This window comes from Triticum aestivum, chromosome 2A (assembly GCF_018294505.1).
Source record: "Triticum aestivum cultivar Chinese Spring chromosome 2A, IWGSC CS RefSeq v2.1, whole genome shotgun sequence".
NCBI classification, from domain to species: domain Eukaryota; kingdom Viridiplantae; phylum Streptophyta; class Magnoliopsida; order Poales; family Poaceae; genus Triticum; species Triticum aestivum.
Window position 1 is genome coordinate 426,337,442 of NC_057797.1, and position 26,313 is coordinate 426,363,754.

A 26,313-nucleotide genomic window follows, 5' to 3' on the forward strand; every position below is an offset into this window, starting at 1 on the left:
TAAAAGATATTACTCATATAAATAGAACAACCATTATTCTCTGATTTAAATGAATAACCGTCTCGCATCAAACAAGATCCAGATATAATGTTCATGCTCAACGCAGGCACCAAATAACAATTATTCAGGTCTAAAACTAATCCCGATGGTAGATGTAGAGGTAGCGTGCCGACCGCGATCACATCGACTTTGGAACCATTTCCCACGCGCATCGTCACCTCGTCCTTAGCTAATCTTCGCTTAATTCGTAGTCCCTGTTTCGAGTTGCAAATGTTAGCAACAGAACCAGTATCAAATACCCAGGTGCTACTGCGAGCATTAGTAAGGTACACATCAATAACATGTATATCACATATAACTTTGTTCACTTTGCCATCCTTCTTATCCGCCAAATACTTGGGGCAGTTCCGCTTCCAGTGTCCAGTCTGCTTGCAGTAGAAGCACTCAGTTCCAGGCTTAGGTCCAGACTTGGGTTTCTTCACTTGAGCAACAACTTGTTTGCCGTTCCTTTTGAAGTTCCCCTTCTTCTTCCCTTTGCCCCTTTTCTTGAAACCAGTGGTCTTGTTGACCATCAACACTTGATGCTCCTTTTTGATTTCTACCTCCGCGGCTTTCAGCATCGCGAAGAGCTCGGGAATAGTCTTGTTCATCCCTTGCATATTATAGTTCATCACAAAGCTCTTGTAGCTTGGTGGCAGTGATTGGAGAATTCTGTCAATGACGCTATCATCCAGAAGATTAACTCCCAGTTGAATCAAGTGATTATTATACCCAGACATTTTGAGTATATGCTCACTGACAGAACTGTTCTCCTCCATCTTGCAGCTGTAGAACTTATTGGAGACTTCATATCTCTCAATCCGGGCATTTGCTTGAAATATTAACTTCAACTCCTGGAACATCTCATATGCCCCATGACGTTCAAAACATCGTTGAAGACCCGGTTCTAAGCCGTAAAGCATGACACACTAAACTATAGAGTAGTCATCAGCTTTGCTCTGCCAGACGTTCTTAACATCGTCAGTTGCATCAGCAGCAGGCCTGGCACCCAGCGGTGCTTCCAGGACGTAACTCTTCTGTGCAGCAATGAGGATAATCCTCAGGTTACGGACCCAGTCCATGTAATTGCTACCATCATCTTTCAACTTTGCTTTCTCAAGGAACACATTAAAATTCAACGGAACAATAGCACGATCCATCTATCTACAAACAAACATAGACAAGCAAAATACTATCAGGTACTAAGTTCATGATAAATTTAAGTTCAATTAATCATATTACTAAAGAACTCCCACTTAGACAGATATCTCTCTAGTCATCTAAGTGATTACGTGATCCAAATCAACTAAACCATGTCCGATCATCACGTGAGATGGAGTAGTTTCAATGGTGAACATCTCTATGTTGGTCATATCTACTATATGATTCACGCTCGACCTTTCGGTCCCCGTGTTCCGAGGCCATATCTGTATATGCTAGGCTCGTCAAGTATAACCTGAGTATTCCGCGTGTGCAACTGTTTTGCACCCGTTGTATTTGAACGTAGAGCCTATCACACCCGATCATCACGTGGTGTCTCAGCACGAAGAACTTTTGCAACGGTGCATACTCAGGGAGAACACTTCTTGATAATTAGTGAGAGATCATCTTAAAATGCTACCGTCAATCAAAGCAAGATAAGATGCATAAAGGATAAACATCACATGCAATCAATATAAGTGATATGATATGGCCATCATCATCTTGTGCTTGTGATCTCCATCTTCGAAGCACCGTCGTGATCACCATCGTCACCGGCGTGACACCTTGATCTCCATCGTAGCATCGTTGTCGTTACGCCATCTATTGCTTCTACGACTATCGCTACCGCTTAGTGATAAAGTAAAGCAATTACAGGGCGTTTGCATTTCATACAATAAAGCGACAACCATATGGCTCCTGCCAGTTGCCGATAACTTCGGTTACAAAACATGATCATCTCATACAATAAAATATAGCATCATGTCTTGGCCATATCACATCACAACATGCCCTACAAAAACAAGTTAGACGTCCTCTACTTTGTTGTTGCAAATTTTACGTGGCTGCTACGGGCTTAAGCAAGAACCAATCTCACCTACGCATCAAAACCACAACGATAGTTTGTTAAATAGACTCCGTTTTAACCTTCACAAGGACCGGGCGTAGCCACACTCGGTTCAACTAAAGTGAGAGAGACAGACACCCGCCAGCCACCTTTAAGCACGAGTGCTCGTAACGGTGAAACCAATCTCGCGTAAGCGTACGCGTAATATCGGTCCGGGCCGCTTCATCTCACAATACCGCTGAACCAAAGTATGACATGCTGGTTGGCAGTATGACTTATATCGTCCACAACTTACTTGTGTTTCGTGCATATAACATCAACACATAAAACCTAGGCTCGGATGCCACTGTTGGGGAACGTAGTAATTTCAAAAAATTTCCTACGCACACGCAAGATCATGGTGATGATATAGCAACGAGGGGAGAGTGTTGTCTACGTACCCTCGTAGACAGAAGCGGAAGCGTTGACGCAACATAGAGGAAGTAGTCGTACGTCCTCCGGTTCAACCGATCCAAGTACCGTTACTCCGGCACCTCCGAGTTCTTGACACGCGTACAGCTCGATGACGCACCCTCGATCTCCGATCCAGCAGAGGCGCCGAGGGGGAGTTCCGTCAGCACGACGGCGTGGTGACGATCTTGATGTTCTCCTGTTGCAGGGCTTCGCCTAAGCACCGCTACAATATGACCGAGGTGTAATATCGTGGAGGGGGGCACCGCACACGGCTAAGGAACGATCAATGATCAACTTGTGTGTTCTAGGGTGCCCCCCTACCCCTGTATATAAAGGAGGAAGGGAGGAGGTGGCCGGCCCTAGGGGGGCGCGCCATGAGGAGGGGGAAACCTACTCCAAGTAGGTTTCCCTCTCTTTTCCTTATCTTATTTGGAGGGGGAAGGAAAGAGTACTAGTATTAGGAAGTAGTACTAGTAGTAGTAATAGGAAGAGGGGGAAGGAGAAAGGAAAGGGGGGGCCGGCCCCCCTCCCAATTCGGATTGGGCTTGGGGGGGCGCGCCCCCTTCCCTTGCTCCTTCTCTCTTCCTCCTACATGGGCCCAATAAGGCCCATATACCTCCCGGGGGGTTCCGGTAACCTTCCGAGGCTCCAAACTTCTCCGGAACCTTTCCGGTGTCCAAATATATCCGTCCAATATATCAATCTTTATGTCTCGACCATTTAGAGACTCCTCGTCATGTCCGTAATCATATCCGGGACTCCGAACAACCTTCGGTACATCAAAATACATAAACTCATAATATAACTGTCATCGAAACCTTAAGCGTGCAGACCCTACGGTTCGAGAACGATGTAGACATGACTGAGACACATCTCTGGTCAATAACCAATAGCGGGACCTGGATGCCCATATTGGTTCCTACATATTCTACAAAGACCTTTATCGGTCAAACCGCATAACAACATACGTTGTTCCCTTTGTCATCGGTATGTTACTTGTCCGAGATTCGATCGTCGGTATCCAATACCTAGTTCAATCTCGTTATCGACAAGTCTCTTTACTCGTTCTGTAATACTTCATCTTATAACTAACTCATTAGTTACATGCTTGCAAGGCTTAGGTGATGAGCATTGCCGAGAGGGCCCAGAGATACCTCTCCGACAATCGGAGTGACAAAACCTAATCTCGAATTATGCTAACTCAACATGTACCTTCGGAGACACCTGTAGTACTCCTTTATAATCACCTAGTTACGTTGTGACGTTTGGTAGTACCCAAAGTGTTCCTCCGGTAAACGGGAGTTACACAATTCTCATAGTTACAGGAACATGTATAAGTCATGAAGGAAGCAATAGCAGAATACTAAACGATCAAGTGCTAAGCTAACGGGATGGGTCATGTCAATCACCTCATTCTCCTAATGATGTGATCCCATTAATCAAATGACAACACATGTCAATGGTTAGGAAACATAACCATCTTTGATTAATGAGCTAGTCAAGTAGAGGCATACTAGTGACTATATGTTTGTCTATGTATTCACACATGTATCATGTTTCCGGTTAATACAATTCTAGCATGAATAATAAACATTTATCATGATATGAGGAAATAAATAATAACTTTATTATTGCCTCTAGGGCATATTTCCTTCAACTGTACCTGCTCCCTTATTGGAAAGTAGTTCATCACAGAAATCTGTTCCTGTGACTACTGCACCAATTAGTGAGGAAGCTAATGATGATGATCATGTAACTTCAGATCAAGTTACTACCGAAACCTAGTAGGTAAACCAGAGTGAGATCCGCACCAGAGTGGTACGGTAATCCTGTTCTGGAGGTCATGTTACTTGACCATGACGATCCTACGAACTATGAGGAAGCGATGATGAGCCCAGATTCCGCGAAATGGCTTGAGGCCATGAAATCTGAGATGAGATCCATGTATGAGAACAAAGTATGGACTTTGATTAACTTGCCCATTGATCGGCGAGCCATTGAGATTAAATGGATCTTCAAGAGGAAGACGGACGCTGATAGTAGTGTTACTATCTACAAAGCTAGAATTGTTGCAAAAAGGTTTTCGACAAGTTCAAGGTGTTGACTATGATGAGAGTTTCTCACTCGTATCTATGCTTAAGTCTGTCCGAATCATGTTAGTAATTGCCCCATTTTATGAAATCTGGCAAATGGATAAACAAAACTGCATTCCTTAATGGATTTATTAAAGAAGAGTTGTATATGATGCAACCAGAAGGTTTTGTCAATCCTAAAGGTACTAAAAAATATGCAAGCTCCAGCAATCCATCTATGGACTGGTGCAAGCATCTCGGAGTTGGAATATATGCTTTGATAAGTTGATCAAAGCATATAGTTTTATACAGACTTGCGGTGAAGTCTGTATTTACAAGAAAGTGAGTGGGAGCACTACAACATTTCTGATAAGTATATGTGAATGACATATTGTTGATCGGAGATAATGTAGAATTATTCTACAAAGCATAAAGGAATGTTTGAAAGGAGTTTTTCAAAGAAAGACCTCGGTGAAGTTGCTTACATATTGAGCATCAAGATCTATAGAGATAGATCAAGACGCTTGATAAGTTTTTCAATAAGTACATACCTTGACAAGATTTTGAAGTAGTTCAAAATGGAACAGTCAAAGAAGGAGTTCTTGCCTGTGTTACAAGGTGTGAAGTTGAGTAAGACTCAAAACCCGACCACGGCAGAAGATAGAGAGAGAATGAAAGGCATTCCCTATGCCTCAGCCATAGGTTCTATAAAGTATGCCATGCTATGTACCAGACCTATTGTATACCCTGCCCTGAGTTTGGCAAGGGAGTACAATAGTGATCTAGGAGTAGATCACTGGACATTGGTCAAAATTATCCTTAGTGGAATAAGGATATGTTTCTCGATTATGGAGGTGACAAAAGGTTCGTCGTAAAGGGTTACGTTGATGCAAGTTTTGACACTGATCCAGATGACTCAAAGTCTCAATCTGGATACATATTGAAAGTGGGAGCAATTAGCTAGAGTAGCTCCGTGCAGAGCATTGTTGACATAAAAATTTGCAAAATACATATGGATCTGAATGTGGCAGACCCGTTGACTAAACTTCCCTCACAAGCAAAACACGATCACACCTTAGTACTCTTTGGGTATTATTCACATAGCGATGTGAACTAGATTATTGACTCTAGTAAACCCTTTGGGTGTTGGTCACATGACGATGTGAACTATGGGTATTAATCACATGGTGATGTGAACTATTGATATTAAATAACATATGTGAACTAGATTATTGACTCTAGTGCAAGTGGGAGACTGAAGGAAATATGCCCTAGAGGCAATAATAAAGTTATTATTTATTTCCTTATTTCATGATAAATGTTTATTATTAATGCTAGAATTGTATTAACCGGAAACATAATACATGTGTGAATACATAGACAAACAGAGTGTCACTAGTATGCCTCTACTTGACTAGCTCGTTGAATCAAAGATGGTTAAGTTTCCTAGCCATAGACATGAGTTATCATTTGATTAACGGGGTCACATCGTTATAGAATGATGTGATTGACTTGACCCATTCCGTTAGCATAGCACTTGATCGTTTAGTTTGTTGCTATTGCTTTCTTCATGACTTATACATGTTCCTATGACTATGAGATTATGCAACTCCCGTTTATCGGAGGAACACTTTGTGTGCTACCAAACGTCACAACGTAACTGGGTGATTATAAAGGTGCTCTATAGGTGTCTCCGAAGGTACTTGTTGGGTTGGCGTATTTCGAGATTACGATTTGTCACTCCGATTGTCGGAGAGGTATCTCTGGGCCCTCTCGGTAATGCACATCACTTAAGCCTCGCAAGCATTGCAACTAATGAGTTAGTTGCGGAATGATGTATTATGGAACGAGTATAGAGACTTGCCGGTAACGAGATTGAACTAGGTATTGAGATACCGACGATCGAATCTCAGGCAAGTAACATACCGATGACAAAGGGAACAACGTATGTTGTTATGCGGTCTGACCGATAAAGATCTTCGTAGAATATGTGGGAGCCAATATGAGCATCCAGGTTCCGCTATTGGTTATTGACCCGAGACGTGTCTCGGTCATGTCTACATAGTTCTCGAACCCGTAGGGTCCGCACGCTTAATGTTTCGATGACAGTAATATTATGAGTTTATATGTTTTGATGTACTGAAGGTTGTTCAGAGTCCCGGATGTGATCACGGACATGACGAGGAGTCTCGAAATGGTCGAGACATGAAGATTGATATATTGGAAGCCTATGTTTGGATATCGGAAGTGTTCCGGGTGAAATCGGGATTTTACCGGAGTACCGGGAGGTTACCGAAACCCCCCGGTGACTTAATGGGCCTTAGTGGGCCTTGGTGGAAAGAGAGGAGAGGCGGCTGCTACGTCTTGAGCTTGCGTTGGTTTTTCCCGAAGAGGAAGGGATGATGCAGTAGAGTAGCATAAGTATTTCCCTCAGTTTTTGAGAACCAAGGTATCAATCCAGTAGGAGCCCACGCTCAAGTCCCTCGTACCTACACAACGCGATAGCTACTCGCAACCAACACGATTAGGGGTTGTCAAGCCCTTCACGATCACTTACGAGAGTGAGATATGATAGATATAATATTTTTGGTATTTTTTGGTATAAAGATGCAAAGTAAAAAGTAAAAGCAAAGTAAAAAGCAAAACAATATTAAAGTAATGGAGATTGATATGATGAGAATAGACCCGGGGGCCATAGGTTTCACTAGTGGCTTCTCTCAAGAGCATAAGTATTCTACGGTGGGTGAACAAATTACTGTTGAGCAATTGACAGAATTGAGCATAATTATGAGAATATCTAGGCATGATCATGTATATAGGCATCACGTCCGTGACAAGTAAATCGAAACGATTCTGCATCTACTACTATTACTCCACTCATCGACCGCTATCCAGCATGCATCTAGAGTATTAGGTTAAAAACAGAGTAACGCCTTAAGCAAGATGACACGATGTAGAGAGATAAATTCATGCAATATGAAATAAACCCCATCTTGTTATCCTCGATGGCAACGATACAATATGTGCCTTGCAGCCCCTTCTGTCACTGGGTAAGAACACCGCAAGATCGAACCCAAAGCTAAGCACTTCTCCCATGGCAAGAACTACCAATCTAGTTGGCCAAACCAAACGGATAATTCGAAGAGACTTGCAAAGATAACCAATCATACATAAAAGAATTCAGAGAAGATTCAAATATTATTCATAGATAGACTTGATCATAGACCCACAATACATCGGTCTCAACAAACACACCGCAAAAAGAAGATTACATCGAATAGATCTCCACAAGAGAGGGGGAGAACTTTGTATTGAGATTCAAAGAGAGATAAGAAGCCATCTAGCTACTAACTATGGACCCGAAGGTCTGAGGTAAACTACTCACACTTCATCGGAGGGGCTAGGATGATGTAGAAGCCCTCCGTGATGACGGCCCTCTTCCGGCGGAGCTCCGGAACAGGCCCCAAGATGGGATCTCATGGATACAGAAAGTTGCGGCGGTGGAATTAGGTTTTTAGCTCCTGTTTTGATCGTTTGGGGGTAGGTGTGTATATATAGGAGGAAGGAGTACATCGGTGGAGCACCGAGGGGCCCACGAGGCAGGGGGAGCGCCCTAGGGGGGGCGCCCCCCACCCTCGTGACCTCCTCTTTGATCCCTTGCAGTAGGGTCCAAGTCTCCTGGATCACGTTCGGTGAGAAAATCACGTTCCCGAAGATTTTATTCCGTTTGGACTCCGTTTGATATTCTGTTTATCCGAAACACTGAAATAGGTAAAAAAATAGCAATTCCGGGTTCGGCCTCCGGTTAATAGGTTAGTCCCAAAAATAATATAAAAGTGGAAAATAAAGCCCAACATAGTCCAAAACAGTAGATAATATAGCATGGAGCAATCAAAAATTATAGATACGTTGGAGACGTATCAGGCATCCCCAAGCTTAATTCCTGCTCGTCCTCGAGTAGGTAAATGATAAAAAGAGATTTTTGATGCGGAGTGCTATTTGGCATAATTTCAATGCAAATCTTCTTAATTGTGGTATGAATATTCAGATTAGAAAGATTCAAGACAAAAGTTTATATTGACATAGAAAATAATAATACTTCAAGCATACTAACAAAGCAATTATGTCTTCTCAAAATAACATGGCCAAAGAAAGTTATCCCTACAAAATCATATAGTCTGGCTATGCTCCATCTTCCCCACACAAAGTATTTAAATCATGCACAACCCCGATGACAAGCCAAGCAATTGTTTCATACTCTAACTTTTTCAAAACTTTTCAATCTTCACGCAATACATGAGCGTGAGCCATGGATATAGCACTATAGGTGGAATAGAATGGTGGTTGTGGAGAAGACAAAAAGGAGAAGATAGTCTCACATCAACTAGGCGTATCAACGGGCTATGGAGATGCCCATCAATAGATATCAATGTGAGTGAGTAGGGATTGCCATGCAACGGATGCACTAGAGCTATAAATGTATGAAAGCTCAACAAAAGAAACTAGTGGGTGTGCATCCAACTTGCTTGCTCACGAAGACCTAGGGCAATTTGAGGAAGCCCATCATTGGAATATACAAGCCAAGTTCTATAACGTAAAATTCCCACTAGTATATGAAAGTGACAACATATGAGACTCTCTATATGAAGAACATGGTGCTACTTTGAAGCACAATATATGAGACTCGCTATATCATGGTGCTACTTTGAAGCACAAGTGTGGAAAAAAGGATAGTAGCATTGCCCCTTTTTTTGGGGCCTTCTTTTTTTCTTTGGCCTTTTTTTTGGGACAATGCTCTATTGAATGATGATCATCACACTTCTATTTATTTACAACTCAATGATTACAACTCGATACTAAAACAAAGTATGACTCTATATGAATGCCTCCGGCGGTGTACCGGGATATGCAATGAATCAAGAGTGACAAGTATGAAAGAATTATGAACGGTGGCTTTGCCACAAATACTATGTCAACTACATGATCATGCTAAGCAATATGACAATGATGGATGTGTCATGATGAACTAGATGGTGGAAAGTTGCATGGCAATATATCTCAGAATGGCTATGGAAATGCCATAATAGGTAGGTATGGTGGCTGTTTTGAGGAAGGTATATGGTAGGTGTATGATACCGGCGAAAGTTGCGCGGTATTAGAGAGGCTAGCAAGGGTGGAAGGGTGGGAGTGCGTATGATCCATGGACTCAACATTAGTCATAAAGAACTCATATACTTATTGCAAAAATCTAGAAGTTATCAAAGCAAAGTATTACGCGCATGCTCATAGGGGGATAGATTGGTAGGAAAAGACCATCGCTCGTCCCCGACCTCCACTCATAAGGAAGACAATCAATAAATAAATTATGCTCCGACTTCATCACATAACGGTTCACCATACGTGCATGCTACGGGAATCACAAACTTCAACACAAGTATTCTTTAAATTCACAACTACTCAACTAGCATGACTTTAATATTATCACCTCCATATCTCAAAACAATTATCATGCTTCAATCTTTTCTTAGTATTCAACACACTCAAAAGAAAGTTTCACAAATCTTGAATACCAAACATATTATTATTAGGCAAATTATCATGCTATTAAGAGGCTCTCAAATTAATTTAAGTGAAGCATGAGAGATCAATAGTTTCTTTAAAACAAATCCACCACCGTGCTCTAAAATATCTAAGTGAAGCACATAGAGCAAAATTATCTAGCTCGAAAGATATAAGTGAAGCACATAGAGCAAAACTATAACGCTCAAAAGATATAAGTGAAGCACATAGAGCAAAACTACTACGCTCAAAAGATATAAGTGAAGCACATAGAGTATTCTATCAAATTTTAATTCGTGCATGGCTCTCTCAAAAGGTGTGTACAGCAAGGATGATTGTGGCATACTAACAAACAAAGACACAAATAATACAAGACGCTCCAAGCAAAACACATATCATGTTGGTGAATAAAAATATAGCTCCAAGTAAATTACCGATGGAAGTGGAGGAAAAGAGGGTATGCCTTCCGGGGCATCCCCAAGCTTTGACTTTTTGGTGTCCTTGGATTATCTTGGGGGTGCCATGGGAATCCCCAAGCTTAGGCTCTTGCCACTCCTTGTTCCATGATCCATCAAAAGAATTCACCCAAAACTTGAAACTTCACAACACAAAACTCAAAATAGCAAACTCGTGAGCTTCGTTAGCGAAAGAAAACAAAAGACCACTTCAAGGTACTGTAATGAACTCATTATTTATTTATATTGGTGTTAAACCTACTGTATTCAAACTTATCTATGGATTATAAACTATTGTACTAGCCATAGATTCATCAAAAGAAGCAAACAACACACGAAAAACAGAATCTGTCAAAAACAGAACAGTCTGTAGTAATCTGTAGCTAGCGCAAGATCTGGAACCCCAAAATTCTAAAATAAATTGCTGGACGCGAGGAATTTATCTATTAATCATCTGCAAAAATAATTAACTAAATAGCACTCTTCAAATAAAAATGACAGCAGTTCTCGTGAGCGCTAAAGTTTCTGTTTTTTACAGCAAGTTCAACTAGACTTTCCCCAAGTCTTCCCAATGGTTCTACTTGGCACAAACACTAATTAAACACAAAAAAAACACAACCAAAACAGAGGCTAAATAATTTATTTATTACTAATCAGGATCAAAAAGCAAGGAATAAAAATAAAATTGGGTTGCCTCCCAATAAGCGTTATCGTTTAACGCCCCTAGCTAGGCATAACAAGCAAGGATAGATCTAGGTATTGCCATCTTTGATAGGCAATCCATAAGTGGCTCTCATGATAGTTTCATATGGTAATTTTATTTTCTTTCTTGGAAAGTGTTCCATGCCCTTTTTAATGGAAATTTAAATCTAATATTCCCTTCCTTCATATCAATAATCGCACCAACCGTTCTAAGGAAAGGTCTACTAAGAATAATAGGGCAAGAAGGATTGCAATCTATATCAAGAACAATGAAATCTACGGGCACATAATTCCTATTTGCACCAATAAGAACATCATTAATTCTTCCCATAGGTTTCTTAATAGTGGAATCCGCAAGATGCAAGTTTAGAGAGCAATCATCAAAATTACGGAAATCTAGTAAATCACACAAAGTCTTGGGAATAGTAGAGACACTAGCACCCAAATCACACAAAGCATAAAACTCATGATCTTTAATTTTAATTTTAATAGTTTGTTCCCACTCATCATAGAGTTTTCTAGGGATAGAAACTTTCAACTCAAGTTTTTCTTCATAATATTGCATCAAGGCATCAACAATATGTTCGGTGAAGGCTTTATTTCGACTATAAGCATGTGGAGAATTTAGCACGGATTGCAACAAGGAAATACAATCAATCAAAGAGCAACTTTCATAATTAAATTCCTTGAAATCCAATATAGTAGGTTTAGCAACATCTAGATTTTTATTTCTTTCAAACCCACGTTCATCAATTTCATCATTAAGATCTAAATACTCCGAATTTTTAGAACGCCTTCTAGGTAAAGGAAGATCATATTCAGTTTCATCAAGATTCATATTGCAAAATAAAGATTTAATTGGAGACACATCAATAACTTTTAGATCCTCATCTTGATCTTCATAGGTATTCGGTTTAGCGGTCATCTTATTGACTAAGGTGGCTTGCATATCCGAAATTTCAGCAGTCATCTTCTCTAGACGAGCAATCTGGGATCTTATACCCTCAAATTCTTTAGACATATCATCAAGCTCTTTATTCATATAACTCATAAAACTTTTTTGTTCCTTAAGCTCGTTTCTAAAGAAATTATTATGCTCAAATTGCAAAACCATAAACTTCCTAACGTTGTTTTTGATTTCCTCTAACCTTTTAAGGTGAAGATCACCAAATCTTGGTTGAGCCATCGCGACAAACAAGCAATCTAACACACGAGCAAACAAAAGGCAAGCGGGCAAAAAGAGGCAAATAGAGAGGGAGGATAGAGAGAGAGGACAAATAAAACGGCAAGGGTGAGTTGGGGGGAGAGGAAAACGAGAGGCAAATGGAAAATAATGTAATGCGAGAGATAGGGATTGTGATGGGTACTTGGTATATTGACTTTTTGCGTAGACTCCCCGGCAACGGCGCCAGAAATCCTTCTTGCTACGTCTTGAGCTTGCGTTGGTTTTCCCCGAAGAGGAAGGGATGATGCAGCAGAGTAGCATAAGTATTTCCCTTAGTTTTTGAGAACCAAGGTATCAATCCAGTAGGAGCCCACACTCAAGTCCCTCGTACCTACACAACGCGATAGCTACTCGCAACCAACGCGATTAGGGGTTGTCAAGCCCTTCAAGGTCACTTACGAGAGTGAGATCTGATAGATATAATATTTTTGGTATTTTTGGTATAAAGATGCAAAGTAAAAAGTAAAATCAAAGTAAAAAGCAAAACAATATTAAAGTAATGGAGATTGATATGATGAGAATAGACCCGGGGGCCATAGGTTTCACTAGTGGCTTCTATCAAGAGCATAAGTATTCTACGGTGGGTGAACAAATTACTGTTGAGCAATTGACAGAATTGAGCATAATTATGAGAATATCTAGGCATGATCATGTATATAGGCATCACGTCCGTGACAAGTAGATCGAAACGATTCTGCATCTACTACTATTACTCCACTCATCGACCGCTATCCAGCATGCATCTAGAGTATTAAGTTAAAAATGGAGTAACGCCTTAAGCAAGATGACATGCGGTAGAGAGATAAATTCATGCAATATGAAATAAAACCCCATCTTGTTATCCTCGATGGCAACGATACAATACGTGCCTTGCTGCCCCTTCTATCACTGGGTAAGGACACCGCAAGATCGAACCCAAAGCTAAGCACTTCTCCCATGGCAAGAACTACCAATCTAGTTGGTCAAACAAAACGGATAATTCGAAGAGACTTGCAAAGATAACCAATCATACATAAAATAATTCAGAGAAGATTCAAATATTATTCATAGATAGACTTGATCATAAACCCACAATTCATCGGTCTCAACAAACACACCGCAAAAAGAAGATTACATCGAATAGATCTCCACAAGAGAGGGGGAGAACTTTGTATTGATATTCAAAGAGAGAGAAGAAGCCATCTAGCTACTAACTATGGACCCGAAGGTCTAAGGTAAACTACTCACACTTCATCGGAGGGGCTAGGATGATGTAGAAGCCCTCCGTGATGACGGCCCTCTTTCGGCGGAGCTCCGGAACAGGCCCCAAGATGGGATCTCATGGATACAGAAAGTTGCGGCGGTGGAATTAGATTTTTGGCTCCTGTTCTGATCGTTTGGGGGTACGTGTGTATATATAGGAGGAAGGAGTACGTCGATGGAGCACCAAGGGGCCCACGAGGTAGGGGGCGTGCCCTAGGGGGGGAGGGCACGCCCCCCAACCTTGTGACCTCCTCTTTGATCCCTTGAAGTATGGTCCAAGTCTCCTGGATCTCGTTCGGTGAGAAAATCACGTCCCCGAAGATTTTATTCCGTTTGAACTCCGTTTGATATTCTGTTTATCCGAAACACTGAAATAGCAAAAAACAGCAATTCTAGGCTGGGCCTCCGGTTAATAGGTTAGTCCCAAAAATAATATAAAAGTGGAAGATAAAGCCCAATATAGTCCAAAACAGTAGATAATATAGCATGGAGCAATCAAAAATTATAGATACGTAGCAGACATATCAGCGGCCAGGGCATGGGCCGCGCCCCCTCCCCCCTAGTCCGAATAGGACAAGGAGAGGGGGGCGGCGCCTCCCTTCCTTCTTCTCCTCCACCTCTTTCCCCTCTCTCTCCTAGTCCAATAAGGAAAAGGGGGGAGTCCTACTCCCGGTAGGAGTAGGACTCCTCCTGGCGCGCCCTTCTCTAGGTCGGCCGCACCCCCCTTGCTCCTTTATATATGGGGGCAGGGGGCACCCCAGAGACACAACAATTGATCGTTTGATCTTTTAGCCGTGTGCGGTGCCCCCCTCCACCATAGTCCACCTCGATAATACTGTAACGGTGCTTAGGCTAAGCCCTGCGTCAGTAGAACATCATCATTGTCACCATGCCGTCGTGCTGACGAAACTCTCCCTCAACACTCGGCTAGATCGGAGTTCGAGGGACGTCATCGGGCTGAACGTGTGCTAACGCTTCCGCTTTCGGTCTACGAGGGTACGTGGACAACACTCTCCCCTCTCGTTGCTATGCATCACCATGATCTTGTGTGTGCGTAGGATTTTTTTTGAAATTACTACGTTCCCCAACAGTGATGATGGCGATGATGTTGCTACCGATGTAGGGCTTCGCCTAAGCACCGCTATGATATGATCGAGGTGGATTATGGTGGGGGGGGGCACCGCACATGGCTTGGAACAATCAACTTGTGTGTCTATGGGGTGCACCCCTCCCCACGTATATAAAGGAGGGAGGGGAGATCGGTCGGCCTCTCTAGGCGCGCCAAGGGGGGAGGAATCCTCCTCCTAGTAGGAGTAGGATTCCTCCTTTCCTAGTCCTACTAGGAGGGGGAAGGAAGGAGAAGGGGAGGAGAAGGAAAGAGGGGGCGCAGCCCCTCCCCTAGTCCAATTCGGACTAGGCCCATGGGGGCGTGCGACCAGCCCTCGTGGATTCTCCTCTTTTTCCCTTAAAGCCCACCAAGGCCCATATGTACTCCTGTATTCCCGTAACTCCCCTGGTACTCCGAAAAATACCCGGATCACTCGAAACCTTTCCGATGTCCGAATATAGCCTTCCAATATATAGATCTTTACGGCTCGATCATTTCAAGACTCCTCGTCATGTCCGTGGGACTCCGAACAACCTTCGGTACATCAAATCACATAAACTCATAATACCAATCGTCACCGGACGTTAAGCGTGCGGACCCTACGGGTTCGAGAACTATGTAGACATGACCGAGACATGTCTCCGATCAATAACCAATAGCGGAACCTGGATGCTCATATTGGCTCCTACATATTCTACGAAGATCTTTATCGGTCAAACTGCATAACAACATACGTTGCTCCCTTTGTCATCGGTATGTCACTTGCCCGAGATTCAATCGTCGGTATCTCAATACCTAGTTCAATCTCGTTACCAGCAAGTCTCTTTACTCGTTCCGTAATGCATCATCTCGCAACTAACTCATTAGTCACAATGCTTGCAAGGCTTATAGTGATGTGCATTACCGAGAGGGCCCAGAGATACCTCTCCGACAATCGAAGTGACAAATCCTAATCTCGATCTATGCCAACTCAACAAGTACCACCGAAGACACCTGTAGAGCACCTTTATAATCACCCAGTTACGTTGTGACGTTTGGTAGCATACAAAGTGTTCCTCCGATACTCCGGAGTTGCATAATCTCATAGTCATAGGAACATGTATAAGTCATGAACAAAGCAATAGCAACAAACTAAACGATCATCGTGCTAAGCTAACGGAATGGGTCAAGTCAATCACATCATTCTCTAATGATGTGATCCCGTTAATCAAATGACAACTCATGTCTATGGCTAGGAAACTTAACCATCTTTGATTCAACGAGCTAGTCAAGTAGAGGCATACTAGTGACACTTAGTTTGTCTATATATTCACACATGTACTAAGTTTCCGGTTAATACAATTCTAGCATGCATAATAAACATTTATCATGATATAAGGAAATAAATAATAACTTTATTATTGCCTCTAGGGCATATTTCCTTTAGTTATGACGCAAGATTCGCGCTGCTACGGCTGGCCTTAGTGGAGGTATCTTAGCCGGTATCATGCACTCGGGAATAGCAAACATTCTAATGTGGCAGAGAATTAAAGAGGAGAGAGGGTTGGAGCTGGGACAACATCTGGACTAAGATGTCTGTACATCTGATGATAACTGTATTTTGTAAGATGAATTCCAATTTTCTGTAATACTTTGTAATGGCCATAGAACTTTGTTGTAAGTTTCAAGCACAAATGTTGCAAGTCTGTAAGGTTACATCTAAATGCTATACTACTTTTCCAAAAATTGGTAAAAACTAGAGTGACAAAAAACAAATTTTCCCAGAAAGACACACACACACACACATACACACAGAGGGGGGGGGTCGTGTAGAAAGCCAACAACAACAACAAATTGGACAAGCATTTAGTCCCAAACAAATTGGGGTAGGCTAGAGGTGAAACCCATAAGATATCGCAACCAACTCATGGCTCTGGCACATGGATAGCAAGGTTCCACGCACCCCTGTCCATAGCTAGCTCTTTGGTGATACTCCAATCCTTCAGGTCTCTCTTAACGGACTCCTCCCATGTCAAATTCGGTCTACCCCGCCCTCTCTTGATATTATCCGCACGCTTTAGCCGTCGGCTATGCACTGAAGCTTCTGGAGGCCTGCGCTGAATATGCCCAAACCATCTCAGACGATGTTGGACAAGCTTCTCTTCAATTGGAAGCCAAAACAACCGGAATAAAAGTCCGATGGGCTTGCCTCCCACTAAACGTCCCACACGACGTATCTTCTCTCAAAAATAAAAGAACACATTAGACTACCAGTTTCTATTGCACATATTGGTCGCTGGATAGCGACCTACCGCATACCCTCCTATGCGCCATGTCCTCTGTATGGGCGGCCCATTCTAGGTTTTTTTCCAGCGGCTTTTGGAAGCTTCCCTGAGCCGTTTTTTCTTTTCCATTTTTTTCACACGGTTTTCTCTGTTTTATCTTTTTTCTTATTTTTACCTTCTTCTTCTTTCCTTTTTTCTTTCCCCTTTTTCTTCTTCTTAAGTGTGAACATTTTTTGAAATTTGTGAAAAGTTTTCAACCCATGAACATTTTTCCGAATTCATGAACAATTTTTCCAATTCATGAACAATTATTGAATTCACGGACATATATTTTCAAATATGCAAACGATTTTAAAATTGGTGAACATTTTTAAATTTGTAAAAGTATTTTAAAATTCATGGAGATTTTTCAAACATCACGAATATTTCTTGAAATTCGTGAAGTTTTTTAATTTCAAACATTTCTTGAATGCATGGATATTTTTAAAATTTGAGAAAATTTTCAAATTCAAGAACATCTTTGCAATTAGAGAACAAAATTTTGAACTCACCGACATTTTATGAATTAGAGAACATTTTTTAATTTGTTTTTTTTTGCAATTTCGTGTATTTTTAAGGAATCTAAAAGAACGGAGAAGAAAATAATAAATAAAAAGAAACGAAAAAAGTTTAGGGAAGGCCCACCCCGTACATGGGCCGACCTAAGTTCCTAGCTTCCACCACACGGGTCGGGTAATAGGACCCCCCCCCCCCGCCTGTTTTGTCTGTACGTTGCTTTTGTACTATGTTAAAAAAATAGGTCTGACCGGCTTGCGGCCCACGAAACATCCCACACGGTATCTCTTCTCTCTAAAATAAAAGAACAAGTTCGACCGACAGTTCCTATTTTGGTACGGGATAGCGACCTACCGCGCACCCTCCTGTACGCCATGTTTTCTGTATGGGTCAGCCCATTCTTTGCTTTCCCCCAACTATTTTGAGAAGGTTTTAGAACCTTCCGTGAGCCGGTTTTTCTTTTCCTTTTGTTTTGTTCGCATGTTTTTTTTCCTTTTATCTTTTTTCGCATTCTTTCCTTCTTCTTCTTCTTCTTCTTCTTCTTCTTCTTTTCCTTTTTCGTTTTTTCTTCTTAATTTTGTGGAGATTTTTTTGAATTTGTGAACATTTTATTGAATTCGTTAACAATTTTTGAACTCATGGACATATTTATAAATATGAGAATTCCATATAGCTCGTGTAATCCATTGGTCCGATAGTAACTCCCTCAAGTCTGAACATTACTGAAGAATTCGACACTTCTACTGTTCACCCACAGCTCACTTACCCTTTCACTACGGTTGATGACTTGGGACCGTCCATCTCGGATCCTAGGGGTCATACTCACCCATTGTTTATCTTCTTCTGTTGCTTGCTTGTGTGTTGTGCTATATAGCCCGTGTAAGCCAGAAGGCATAGCTATCTTATCTCTTGTATTAGGGTTGAACCCTAGCCACTACCATGTCCTGGCCTACATAATCTTTCGTTGTAATCCCTAAATTCTAGTACAACATTCCTTTCAGAGTGGTGAATTCCTGTGATACGCTGAGCTTCCTCTCTTCCCTTGCTTGGTGATATTGCTCCAAAAATCCTCACCTTTTTTGGGAAGGTTGTACAACCTTCCATGAGCCGGTTTTTCTTTTCCGTTTGTTTGTTTGCGTGGTTTTTTTTCTTTTTATCTTTTTTTTTTTGCGTTTTTTCTTCTTGGTCTTTGCCTTTTCCTTTTTCTTCTTAATTTTGTGAAGATTTTTTGAAATTTGTGAAAATTTTATTGAATTCGCTAACAATTTCTGAATTCATGGGCATATTTCCAAATATGAGAACGTTTTTAATATTCATGAATTTTTTGAATTCACATTTTTTTAAAAAAATCATGGAAATCTTTTAAAACTCGTGAACATTTATTGAAATTCATGATTTTTTTTCAAATACGGGATTATTTTTTCAATGCAAGTACATTTATAAAATTAGAGAATAATTTTCAAATTTAAGAGCATTTCTTCAATTTGAGAACAAATGGACTCATGAATAGAACTTTTTTAAAAGCTCACTGGATATTTTTGAAATAAAGTAATTTTTTAAAATCTCAAAGATTTTGAAAGAAGCTAAACAAGAAAAAACAGAAAAGAAAAATAACAAACAAAAATAAACGATTTTTTTTATAGAAGGCCTACCACGTACCTGGGCCGGCCCAAGTTCGCGCGAGTCCACCGCACGGGTTGGGAAATAGGAGTCCTGGTCCGACCCGGCTACGTATTATCGTAGGATATACGTACGATCTAGAAATACGACGTACAGATATAACCGACCTAGACAATTGCAAATACAGAGATCCGGATCTACAAATACGTAGATACGGGAACCACATACGTACCCCGGCTTTCGCTTTCGTTTCGAAGCTCTCGCGTTGGGCGGCAAGGTGATCGGCGGAACACGAAGATCAAATCGAGTAAGTCGCCTTCTTCTTCCTCCGTCGATCCGATCGAATTAGGGTTCGTGCTTTTCGTCCCCTTTTCTGCTTCCTTGGTCTTTGGTCTCTGTTCTTGACAGGGCAAGATCAAGATGGCCGCGGTTCTTCCTGCGCTGCTGCCAACCCCACCGTCGGCCCCAATCGCTACGTTGCTCAAGACATCGCGGACGGACGGAAAGCCTGGCCGTGCGTCGGCGACCCGGAGATGGATAGATAACAAATTTATGATTCTGGCCGCCGCGTCGGACTTGACCGGCGGTGAGCGCGTCGGACGCGTGCTGTCGGAGATGAGCGGAAGCGAGCGAGTCAGACGCGTGGCATCGGACATGGGCGGCGGCGACCGTGCCGGACGCGTGGCATCGGACACGGACGGCGGTGATCGCGCCGGACGCGCGACATTGGGCATGGGCGGCGGTGACCGCGCCGGTCGCGAGGAGTCTCGAACAAGCTGGAGCGCTGTGAAGAGGCCTGCCAGCCGCGCCCCTTTCACTGATCGGTGTGACAAGAAGCCCAAGGCTCCGGTCGACAAGGAAGCGGCTCCGGAGGCAGAGCAACTGTTCGCTGGTCCGACGTTCATGAGCGCCGTGCCCCCGGACCCAAGCGAGCTCCCGATCCCGTACTACTTCTTGAAGAAGAAGAAGACGGGCTAGTGGACTAGCAAGTAGCAACAACACATGGGATTGGTCCCTTACTACAGTCGTCGTCGTCGTGTAATCTTGCTTTGTAGTGTTATTAAACCCAATTTCAGCGCTTCATAGATGCGCTTTTAGTAGTGTAATTTGTCATGGCTCTGGGTTGTGTTCATGTTAGTAAAACCCAACCCAGAGAGGGGCGGATGGGTGGCATGACAATCATAAACTATCTTCATGTTATTTTACTCCCCTTGCAATTCTTCCTACAGTTTGCATCCGGTTCCTCTACTGAAGAAACCCAGTTCCGCTAAATCTGTCGCTATAATCAAGACTGAAAATCTGTCATAATCTGGAAGATTGGAACAAGGCAATGTTTCTATCCAGTCTCTGTTGATTTAACAAGTCTCTTCATTTATAATCCTTGATTTGGAGCAGGAGTTCCATTTCTACTGCTAACAGCAGAGCTACTCTGCAACGAACTGGCCATCACAACAGGAAGAAAAGTATGGTCCACCCACAGCATTGCACAAATGATTCAGTTAAACAACAAATGGGACCTTCACACAAACACTTGAATTTGTGCATGCACAACATATTATAGGTACTTAATTGGAAATTTAGGTTGCCATACCAAATGTCAGATGTTTTATGGTTTATAAATACTCTCCGATGAATGCAAGGCTATGATTCTTCTCGCCTGAAACCGCACTTACACTGCAGGCTGTACCTCCTCATCTTGATGCCATTCTCTGCCATCTTGGCACTCACATGCAGCTTTCTGATGATTTTGACACCAATATATTCAGAGAAACGGTACCTCTACAGCACAGGACACGTACATGGGAACAATTTTTTTTCAAATGCTTGATTAGCATTTTTACATACATGATCAACATTTTTTCAAATGCTTAATTAACATTTTTTCGAAACACATAATTTTTTTCAAATGCTTGATTTACATTTTTCAAATACTTCTTCAACAATTTTTCAAGTGCTTGATTAACATTTTTATATACATGATCAAAACATTTAATCATTTTTAATACATGGCCATTATTTTTTATAGACGTTTAACATTTTTCAAATACTTGATTAACATTTTGCAAACACTTTGTTCAATTTTTTGTATACATTTTTCGTATACGTGGCCAAAAAAATCTCTATATACTCAAAACATATACGAAAAATGTTAAACATATATAGAGAATTTTTTGACCACGTATACGAAATCACCAATTAAGGAGTACTTTTTGCAAAGGTCATTCTCACCTTTCCGCTTGCTGCAACCTGAGAGTTTTTTTTCTTCTATAAATTCATTTATTCAAAATGTTTTATATGTTAAACCATGCGTACAAATCTCGAACCACTTTCACTTTGGATTCCTCTTTTCTTTCGCAAAAAACCGAGATGAAAAAACACGAATCGGAAGCACCTTTTTTTCTTTTTCTAAGAGACATAGTTTGGGAAACCAAATCTGTGACTCAACAAGAAGCAAATCTGTGCCTCTCACGAAAAAAAAACGTATTTTTTTTCCTTTTTTCTGAGAAGCACGACGTAAACGTGCCTCCACGATAAGTAAATATGTGTCTCTCGCGGAAGCAAATCTGTGCCTTCATTAGAAGTAAATATGTGCATCTCGTGGAAGGAAAAACATGTTTTTTTCCTTTTCCATAGGCACGACTATGCCTCTCGCGGAAGCGAATCCGTGCCTCTACGAGAAATATATTTGTGCCTCTCGTGGAAGGGAACACATTTTTCACGCAATTTTGTTTCGATTCTTTTATCCAAAACCTAAGAAAAATCGAATGAAAACTGAAAAAAAAACCCAGAAAAAATCATTGAAAAGCTAAAAATGCATACAGAAAAATAAAACAAAAAAATAATCAGAGGAAGCGCACGAGACATAGCGGCGCCCGCTTGTTTATGCCTCACGCTTGAGATGGTGCACCCTATGTTTTTTTAGAAGGGTGCACCCGGTGTGATAGAGGCGAAGGTATCCCGATGTTTCGATGAGATGGTGGCTATCGTTTTCTGTGGGAGTCGACCTTGACGATCCGACTACGAACGTGCGAGACGTCGCGCCTTAGCAATCGCTAAACCAACTTTCGAGAGGTTATTGACCACGCCGGAGCACGATCAACCTGACCACGGGGGTCTGTTTTCTACGAGCAAACGAAGAACAAGCAAGAAACTGAGATTGCAATCTGGATATTACGAATATAAGATGAAAGATTTATTGATCAAGGTGGGGTTCTCTAACGCCTTTGTCTGGTCGTTGAACACAAACGAAGTACACAAAGTTGCAGCTATGGCGAACTTTAATCTAAACAAAACCCAAAGTCTAAACGACGCCCTAAGGGTTGTATATATGGAGGAAGAGGGGGGGGGGGATTTCGTGGCCCTTGGAGGAGGGGTCCGAAACCAACTCTAACTCTTGTTTCCTCACTCATACGGACTCTAAAAACAGCCTATACTTAAGTATTTCAGAAGTACATGGGCCTGGCCCAATAATAAGGTGACGCAGCACCTAGAATAGCCTCTGGATGAAATTTATGAAGTGGCATCTTGTATATTTCGTCCAAGGCTTCATGCACTCCTTATGGTGGCTTCAAAGTCCTGAAATCATCACTTGTAACTCTGTTCTTGATCCCCTTGCGCATGCCATCATCTCCATGCTTGGTCTTGCTTCAGTGTTCATCCCTCTTATCCATGCCAGGCCCTTCATTTGTAAGCAAAACAAATGTATCCAATTTAGGCAGCATCATATTCTCATGAATATTAGAATCATTACCAAGAAGCGAAAGTACCTGATAATTTAATTGACATGCGCGAGCTCTAGTAATTGGTCCAGTATGTATAGCAGCAGGGGATGTGGGTGTAACAATGGTATTGATGTCCTCATCACGGTGTTTGAATCGTAGTGAGTGACATTTTTTCCCATCGCTGTTGGTGGATAGGTTGGCACAGAGCTCCAACAAGGCCTATTAATGCAGCGAATCAGTTTCCTCAGTACAACGTCTTTTTCAGAAAAAGATTGCCGGTTGATTATACGAAACGTTAGAGAATTTTGGGTAAAAGTGCATTATAACACCCACAATGCGGCTATATCACCAACGTGTTGGGGCACGACTTAGAGGCATAGCCGCATGGTAGGTTTGTCGCAAGAGGGGTAATCTTCGCACAATCACATGTACTGAATAAGAAAGGGATAAAGAGTTGGCTTACAAACGCCACTTCACACAATATATAAATAATTTATACATCATCCAAAGTACAATCAAGGTCCGAGTACGGAACCAAAATAAAAGAAAACAACCCTAAATACTAGATCCCCGATCGTCCCAACTGGGCTCCACTACTGATCATCCGGAAAGGAAAAAAACAACGATCAAGATCTTCATCGAGCTCCCACTTGAGCTGGGTTGCACCATCTGCACTAGTAACATCGGCACATGCAACTGTTTGGAAGTATCTGTGAGCCACGAGGACTCAACAATCTCACACCCGCGAGATCAAGACTATTTAAGATTAAGGGTAGGAAAGGGTAGTGAGGTGGAGCTGCAACAAGCACTAGCATATATGGTGGCTAACATACGCAAAAGAGAGCGAGAAGAGAAGCAACGCACAGTCGAGAGTCTAGAAGTGATCAAGAAGTGATCCTGAAACTACTTACGTTCAAGCATAACACAAGACCGTGTTCACTTCCCGGACTCCGCCGGAAAGAGACTATCACAGCTACACACGCGGTTGATGCATTTTAATTAAGTCAAGTGTCAAGTTATCTACAACCGGATATTAACAAATTCCCATCTGCCACATAACCGCGGGCACGGCTCTCGAAAGTTTAAACCCTGTAGGGGTGTCCCAACTTAACCCATCACAAGCTCTCACGGTCAATGAAGGATATTCCTTCTCCCAGGAAGACCCGATCAGACTCGGAATCCCGGTTACAAGACATTTCGAGAATGGTAAAACAAGACCAGCAAAGCCACCCGATGTGCCGACAAATCCCGATAGGAGTCGCATGTATCTCGTTCTCAGGGCAACACCGGATGAGACAGGCTATGAGTAAAACCAACCCTCGAGTTTCCCCGAGGTGGCCCTGCAGGTGGCTCGGTTCGAACGAACACTCAGAGGAGCACTGGCCCGGGGGGGGGGGTTAAAATAAATATGACCCTTGAGTCTACAGAACCCAAGGGAAAAAGGCTTAGGTGGCAAATGTTAAAACTAAGGTTGGGCCTTGTTGCAGGAGTTTTCTTCAAAGCGAACTGTCAAGGGGGTCCCATTCCCCCAACCGCGTAAGGAACGCAAAATCAAGGAACATAACACCGGTATGACGGAAACTAGGGCGGCAAGAGTGGAACAAAACACCAGGCATAAGGCGAAGCCTTCCACCCTTTACCAAGTATATAGATGCATTAATTAAATAAGAGATATTGTGATATCCCAACATATCCATGATCCAACATGGAACAATCTTCAGCTTCACCTGCAACTAGCAACGCTATAAGAGGGGCTGAGTAAAAGTGGTAACATAGCCAAACAACGGTTTGCTAGGAAGGTGGGTTAGAGGCTTGACATGGCAACATGGGAGTCATGATATAACAAGTGGTAGGTAGCGCGACATAGCGATTGAGCGAACAACTAGCAAGCAAAGATAGAAGTGATTTCGAGGGTATGGTCATCTTGCCTAAGATCCCGCAAGGAAGAAGAATGAGTCCATGAAGAAGACAAACGTACGTAGTCGAACGTATCCTCACAACTCCGGACCGAAACCGAAGCTAATGAGAGAAGCAACCCAGAAAGAAGCAAGCAACATAGTAAACAACCAAGCATAAACATGGCATGATGCGCAATCAAGTATGATGCATGTCCGGTTTAATGAGGCATGGCATGGCAAAGTGCAGAAAAAATACTACAAATTAAGTGGAGCTCAATATGCAACGAGTTGCATATTGACGAAACACCACATGACTTATTTAGTTCTCTCTCGGTTATGTACCCAACAATATTAAATGTTGGTTAACATGGCAAGAGGTGAAGCATAACAAAACTATATTATCTAAACAATTTAAATGGTCCGGATATAACAAACAACAAATCCGGTAAAACCCCATATGCATTTAGCAATTTAAGGCAAACAACAGTTTTAAACATTTTAAATGTTATAACATGATGTGGATGCCATGTGCAAGTTTCATGCAATTTTTTAATTAAAAGTTGACATGAGCATATTATGAGGCATTTGTCATCGTGGTGGAAACGAAAGGGGTGCCACGACAACGAATCCGAAAATGATGCCATGCAACATATCGGTTCCGGTAGCTCATGGAGATACCGGTGCAAAAGGAAAAAAGACAGGAGCATGTCATGAGAGGATGGTGGGGTGATCCCGGTTCCCGGGTTCCCACGGGTCGACGATGGTGCCAAGCGAGGGAAACAACTAACGTTCACGGGAGGATACAACATCCAAACATGCATCTCATACAACACATGTATTCGTTCACGGGCGGTTGTCTCGGCGTTATACCTTGGAAGCATGCCTTCGGTATGGTTCGGGTTCGATGCGGTGTAGGGGAAGTAGACGTACAATCGGTCCATGGTGACGATAGTGGAAGTAGTGGTACACGATGACGGTAGAGGTACTCGCGATAGTCGTACACGAGTCTTGTGACCCACGGTTCTTCGGGCCACGGTAGTTGTACACGTCCGAACGTGTTCGGGGTCGCGACACAGAACTTGACGTCCACGGGGTATTCACGGGTCGACGGTGGTGGTACATGTTTCGTAGCCATTCGAGTCATCGGTAGAGGAACTTGATGGATTTGAATCCCTTCGAGGTTGTCATGGTACTTGGGTGTCACACCCACGATGCGGCTATATCTCCCACGTGTCGGAGCACGACTTAGAGGCATAACCGCATGGTAGGCATGTCGCAAGAGGGGTAATCTTTACACATCCCATGCACTGAATAAGAAAGGGATAAAGAGTTGGCTTACAATCGCCACTTCA